Source organism: Orycteropus afer, unplaced genomic scaffold (assembly GCF_000298275.1).
Source record: "Orycteropus afer afer isolate SDZICR_OR568_19922 unplaced genomic scaffold, OryAfe1.0 scaffold00108, whole genome shotgun sequence".
In the NCBI taxonomy this organism is placed as follows: Eukaryota; Metazoa; Chordata; class Mammalia; order Tubulidentata; family Orycteropodidae; genus Orycteropus; species Orycteropus afer.
In genome coordinates, this window is record NW_006921695.1 from 2,001,799 (window position 1) to 2,007,859 (window position 6,061).

The window sequence follows — 6,061 nt, forward strand, 5'->3', positions numbered from 1 at the left end:
TTTGAGCAGCCAATCCATTGAAAGGGAGTTTCCCTAGGGGTGTGGCCTGCTTCCAATATATTTATGGACATCCTGGGAAAGAGACATTCTTCTGTGGATTGGGATCCTGTTGTATTGTTTACAACTGTCCATGAGCAAATAATCCACCATTCAGCCTGAAGATCTTGGATTTGTCATTCATTGGAGTCAATAGCTGGTATATTGCCTGCCAACCTTGAGTTTGTCAGCCCCTGCAGCTGCATGAGATGGGAAAAGTCTCCAGCTTGATGTTTGATCCAAGAACTTGGGACTTGCCAGCTTCTAAAAGCATGTGAGCCATTTTCCTAAGATAAATTTCTCTTTCTCTATATGTAAAAGCTTTACTGGTTTTGCTTCTCTAGAGAACCCAGCCTAAAAAAATTTGGTATCAAGAGTGGTTCTAGAGAGACAAAATCATAAGGATGGGTTTCCTAAATTGGTTCTCACCCATTCTATTTTTGTTCTCCAATTTGTTTAATTGTAAAGGCACTGGTGACTCTGTCTTCATTAGTAAAGAGGGCCTGCTAATCCATGGTATGAGGTGGCAACATTAATATGCAAAATAGCACCACCAATAGATCAAGTACTTTTGAGAACTGAGGCTCTGGGTGATCACATATTTGATACCTTCTGCAATTTTGTCAACATGAGGAGTATAAAGAAGCTGGTTTGTTGGTCCTACTTATGCTAGACAAAGTGGTGAAAGAGCAAGATGAGTTCCAGGCTGCTGAGTCACAGCTTAAGCACCACATAAAAGACATCAATGTTTCCAGTTGTGCTCTGAAATAAAGCCTTATTTCTTCTAGAAACAGAGCTGATATTGCTGAAAACCAAACCCAGAGTCTTATTGGAAAGGTGGCTAAATTACAATGCCAATTAAATTTCCAACCCAGAATGGTGTCTGAAGTTAAAGTGAGGACATTGATTGGGAAAAAAATGGGATCCTGAAACTTGTAATGGGGACATATGAGCAGATAGGCAGGAAGATGAGGATAGGAGCCTGTAAATTCTGTTGAATGTCTCTCATCTGAAGGGATTGGTATGAAACCATAAACCCTTTCACCTCAGTTTGATGGGATTAACCCCAGTGTTCCTGCTGGGTCATTGCCTGAGGTATATTCTATGGAAGACATTGCTGAATGTCCTCAGGAACTGCCCCAACCACCCTTTGTGGCTGCTAGACCTGTAACTAAAGTTAAGTCCAAGCAAACCTCAAAAGGTGAAATATAAAGTGTAACTGAGGAGGTGGTACACTACACCTGAAAAGACCTACTTGATTTTGCTAACATGTACAGATAGAAACCTGAAGAATATGTATGGGAATGGCTACTGAGGGTGTGGGATAATGGTGCATGGAATGTAAGATTGGATCAGTCTGAGTTTATTGATTTAGGCCTACTAAATATGGATTCTTTATTCAATGTTTCAGCTCAAGATGTGAGGAAAGGATCTAATAATTTATTTGGTTGGCTTCCTGAAGTATGGATTATGCGGTGGCCTACCTTAAGTCAAATTGAAGTACCAGACCTGCCTTTTTATAAGAAGAAGAATGTATCCAGAAGCTTAGGGAAATTGGCCTGTTAGAATGGATTTATCAGATAAGACTCCTAGAGCCAGAAATGGAGAGTCGAGGGGACACGCCTTTCACCAATGGTGAGGAATACATTTGTGAAGGAAGCCCCAACATCCTTAAAGACTGCTATGATTTCTATTTTATGTAAGCTGGATTTGAAAGTGAGAACTGCCCTAATTGAACTAAGACACTTAACTATGATGAGACTGATTGGACCCTGTGGTAGTAGGGGCCAAGTGGCAGCAGCTAATTGAAAAAGGCTAGGTGGGTGTGGTTACCATAATGGACATCAGAGTCTGAACAGTAATCAGAATACTCCGACTCATATTTGGAATTATGAAATTGGCTACTTAGACATGGTGTTCCTAGTAGTGAAATACATGGCAAACCTACTAAATATTTACTTGATCTGTACAGACAGAAGAATTCTAGGTCACGTGAACAGCAGCCGAGATTGAATTGTCAGAATACAGAGTCATGGCCTCTCAATCAATTCCCTGACTTGAGTCAGTTTAAAGACTCACAACCCCTTGAATGAAGGAGTGGCAGGGTCCCCTTGAGGAAGGATGCCTCTACATTGCCAAAAATTTATAACGTCAATCTTTCTCCCAGCCTTCCCCAAAGGGATCTGAGGCCTTTTACAAGAGTGACTGTTCATTGGGGAAAAGGAAATAATCAGACTTTTTGGGGATTACTGGACATTGGCTCTGAACTGACACTAATTCCAGAAGACCCAAAGCATCACAGTGACCCACCAGTAAGAGTGGGGGCATATGGAGATAAAGTTATTGATGGAGTCTTAGGTCAGGTGCATCTCACAGTGGGTCCAGTAGGTCCCCAAACCCATCCTGTAGTGATTTTCCCAGTTCCAGAATGAATAATTGGAATAGATACACTGAGCAATTGGCAGAATTCCCACATTGGATCCCTGACACATGGATCCCTGACACATGGATTAAGGGCTATTATGGTAGGAAAAGACAATTAGAAGCCATTAGAACTGCCTCTACCTACAAAATTAGTAAACCAAAAGCAATACCACATCCCTGGAGGGGTTGCAGAGATTACTGCCACCATCAAGGACTTGAAGAATGCAGGGGTGGTGATTTCTACCACATCCCCATTTAATCCACCCATTTGGCCTGTGCAAAAAACAGATGGATCTTGGAGAATGACAGCAGATGATCATATACTTAATCAAGTGGTGACTCCAATTGTAGCTACTATTCCTGATGTGGTTTCATTGCTTAAGAAAATTAGTACATCTCCTGGTACTTGGTATGCAGCTATTGATCTAGCCAATGAGTTTTTCTCAATATCAGTTTCAAAGGAGCATCAGAAGCAGTTTGCCTTCAGTTGGCAAGGCCAACAATATACTTTCAAAGTGTTTCCTCAGGAGTATACCAATTCCCCAACACTATGTCATAATTTAGTCCATAGGGATCTTGATCACCTTTCCCTTCCATAAGACGTCACACTGGTCCATTATATTCAGGGCATTATGCTGATTAGATCTAGTAAGGAAGAAGTATCAATGACTCTAGACTTATTGGTGAGACATCTATGTGCTAGAGGGTGGGAAAGTAACCCAAGAAAAATTCAAGCACCTTCAATCTCAGTGAAATTTCTAGGGGTCCAATGGTGTGCGGCATGTCGAAATATTCCTACTAAAGTGAAGGATGAGTTATTGTATCTGGTTTCCCCCACAACTAAAAAGGAGGCACAACATCTGGTGGGTCTCTTTGGATTTTGGAAGCAACATATCTCTCATTTGGGTGTGTTGCTATAGCTTATTTATCAAGTCACTCAGAAAGCTGCTAGCTTTGAGTGGGGCCCAGAATAACAGAAGTCTCTGCACCAGGTTAAGGCTGCCATGCAAGCTGCTCTGCCACTTGGGCCATATGATCTGGCTGATCCAATGGTGCTTGAAGTGTCTGTACAGATAGAAATGCTGTTTGGAGTCTTTGGCAGGTCCCTATTGGTGAATTGCAACACAGACCCTTGGGATTTTGAAGCAAAGACCTACCATCCTCCACAGTTAACTACTTTCCTTTTGAGAAACAGCTTTTGGATTGTTACTGCACTTTATTAGAGACTGAATGCCTAACCACGGGCCACCATATCACCATGAGGCCTGAACTTCCCATCATGACCTGGGTGTTGTCTGACTCACAGAATCATTATGTTGGACATGCACAGCAACACTCTATCATTAAATGGAAGTGGTATGTGGTAGTTATGTTTGTGTGTCAACTTGGCTGGGCCTGGTTGAGTGACTGGGCAGCTGGTGGTAGTTATTCCCCATGATGAGAATGGCAATCAATTCCATGGTGAGATCTACCACAAGCAGCTGAGTAGCTGCCTTTGGGATGTGGTCTGCTTCCTGTATATAAGGAGAAGCCTTGGGAATGGTCTCTACCTTATGGCATGCTTGAACCCTGTATGTACTCATGTGATTGTTCAGCAGCCTGCCATGCTCTGCCGACCTTGGGACTTCAATGGGCTTAAACTAATGGCCTGCCATATGGTTTGGTAACATTGGGACTGCGCCTTTTTACTTGTCAACCTTGGGCTTGGCAGCCTCAGCAGCCAGCATCTGTCTGAGTGAAGAAAATCCTCTAGCTTCAGTGTGCTGGGAGCTGGAGGCAGAGCTGAAGCCCAAGGCTGAGGGCCATTCACCCAGCCCCTAGAGCGTGGCACTTTGAACTTGGACTTAAAGCCTCTGAACTGTAAGAATAAACTCCTGTTTGTTTAAGCCATCCCATTTGTGGTACATTCTTGTCAGAGCTGCACTAGGTAACCAGAACATGGTATATCAGACACTGGGCTTGAGCAGAACCTGAAGGCATAAGAAGTTGCATGAGGAAGTGGCCCAAATGCCTATGGTCTCCACTCCAGTCACATTACCTTCCCTTTCCCAGTCTGCATCTATGGCCTCATGGGGAGTTCCTTATGATTAGTTGACTAAGGAAGAGAAAACTCATACCTGGTTTACAGATGGTTCTGCGTGATATGCAGGCACCACTTGAAAGTGGACAGCAGTGACACTTTAGCCCCTTTCTGGAACTTTCTTCAAGGCAGCAGTGAAGGGAAATCCTCCCAATGGGCAGAACTTTGAGCCGTGCATATGGTTGTTCACTTTGCATGAAACATGAAATGGTAAGATATACAATTATATATGGATTCATGGGATCTGGCTAATGGCTTGGCTAGATCGTCTGGGACTTGGAAAGAGCATGATTGAAAAATTGGTGGATGTATGTGGAAGAGGTATGTGGATAGATCTCTCTGAATGGGCCAAAGGGACAAAGATATTTGTATCTCATGTGAATGCCCACCAATAGGTGACCTTGGCAGAAGAGAACTTTTACAACCAGGTATATAGGATGACACATTCAGTGGAAACCAGCCATCCTTTGTCCCCAGCTACTCCTGTCATTGCCCAATGGGCTCATGAACAAAGTGGTGCAGGGATGGAGCTTATGCATGGGCTCAGCAACATGGACTTCCACTTACCAAGGTTGATTTGGCTACTGCCACTGCTGAGTGCCCAATCTGCCAGCAGCAGAGACCAATGCTGAGTATGTGATATGGAACCACTCCTCAGGGTGATCAGCCAGCAACCTGGTGGCAGGTTGATTACATTGGACCACTTCCATCATGGAAAGGACACCGTTTTGTTCTTACTGGAATAGATATTTATTCTGAGTATGGATTCACCTTCCTTACATGCAATGCTTCTGCCAAAACTACCATCCGTGGACTTACAGAATGCCTTATCTACCATCATGGTGCCCCACACAGCATTGCTTCAGATCAAAGGATTCACTTTGCAGCAAATGAAGTGCGGCAATGGGCCTGTGCTCATGGAATTTACTGGTCTTACCATGTTCCCCATTATCCAGAAGCTGTTGGCTTGATAGAATGATGGAATGGCCTACTAAAAACACAATTACGGTGCCAGCTAGGTGGCAATATGTTGAGTTTGGGGCAATGTTTTCCAGGAGGCTCTATATGCTCTAAAGTGGTGTCCAATATATGGTGGTGTTTCTCCAATAGTCAGGATTCATGGGTCCAGGAACCAAGGGATGGAAATGAGAGTGGTACCATTTGCTATTACCCCTAGTGACTCACTCAAAAAATTTTTGCTTCCTGTCCCTGTTACCCTATGTTCTGCAGATCTGGAGATCTTAGTCCCAAAGGGAGGAATATTCCCACCTGGGGACACAATACTGATTGCATTGAACTGGAAGTTAAGAATGCCACCTGATCATTTTGGCTTCCTCATGCCTCTGGATCAACAAAGAAGGGCATTACTGTACTATCTGGTGTGATAGATCTTGATTACCAAGGGTAATTGGATTGGCTTTACATAATGGAGGTAAAGAAGAATATGTCTGGAATACAGGAGATTCTTTAGGACGTCTCTTAGTACCACCATGCCCTGTGATTAAGGTCAATGGAAAATTG